Genomic DNA, 1,108 nt, shown 5'->3' with positions numbered 1-1,108 from the left:
TATATATATATATATATATATATATATATCACAACCTAATTTACCTATTCAAACAGTTATTAAACTAAAACTATATGAATTAGCACAAAATTAAACACAAAAAATAATTATCGTAATATATTGAAGAGTAACTGTTCAGATGTCATAGAAAACAAAAAAAAATAAAAACAGTCTTAATCATCTTCCATGTTATCGTCTTTTCTCCTCCTCAACTTTCTCCTATGCTGGTTGTTTCTCTCTCAAGTGTGCCCGATGTCTTGTCTTAATGCATCTAATTCCATTTTTATTTTTATCTCTAATCGAGACTTTACCTCAACAACCTTAGCAGCGAAATCAGGTCTCTATATCGCTGGATGCGACAACCTAAGCAAAAGGAGCAATGAACGACGTACCGGCAAAACCAATCCATGAACCCTTCTTTCTTTTATCTTGCCCCAGGAATTTTGCTGTTTTGGTTACCAAGGTGCATGGATTATGTAGGGTCACATTAATTCTGAAAATTATCAAGTTAAAAAGGGTTTAAATCTCATCAAGTCAACCTTGTGTTTTACGATAAGACAAGGTCAACCTGCCTTCAAATTCAACGAATAAATCAAACTTTAGTGTTGAAATTCAAAATCTTTATTAAAGCAATAATAAAGTAATAAGCGAGAAAAAATATTGATTATTTGTGTTGTGAGATATGTACTTCCTGGCATAAAAATGAGACGAAAAAGAACACAAGCAAACACAGATCGTTTACGTGGTTCGATCCAACTGGATCTATGTCCACGGGAGGGAATCAATCAAATATTTCACTAAGGCAAAAGAAATGGAGAATACATAGCTTATACATAGAGATGAGCCCTCATCTTCCTTCTATGGCCTCCCTCTCAAGCGACACCTTGATACAAGGCCTCAAGATGGTCTCCTCCTCTCTAACTCTATAGTTATTCTCTCATCTTTTGTGGTAGCTTAAGATCTCTTCTCCCTTTCCTCTCCTAAGCCTCACACCCTTAAGATTTCTTCCCTTGCTCTCCTAAGCCTCACACCCTCTCTATTTATAGAGCAAGAGAGTGGTAGGTGGGAGGTAGGTGAGCGGTAGGTGAGTGGTAGGTGAGATGTGGTA

This window comes from Phalaenopsis equestris, unplaced genomic scaffold, assembly GCF_001263595.1.
Source record: "Phalaenopsis equestris unplaced genomic scaffold, ASM126359v1 Scaffold000224, whole genome shotgun sequence".
Taxonomy (NCBI): domain Eukaryota; kingdom Viridiplantae; phylum Streptophyta; class Magnoliopsida; order Asparagales; family Orchidaceae; genus Phalaenopsis; species Phalaenopsis equestris.
The sequence above is the reverse complement of the archived record's forward strand: the minus strand, read 5'-3'. Positions refer to the sequence as shown.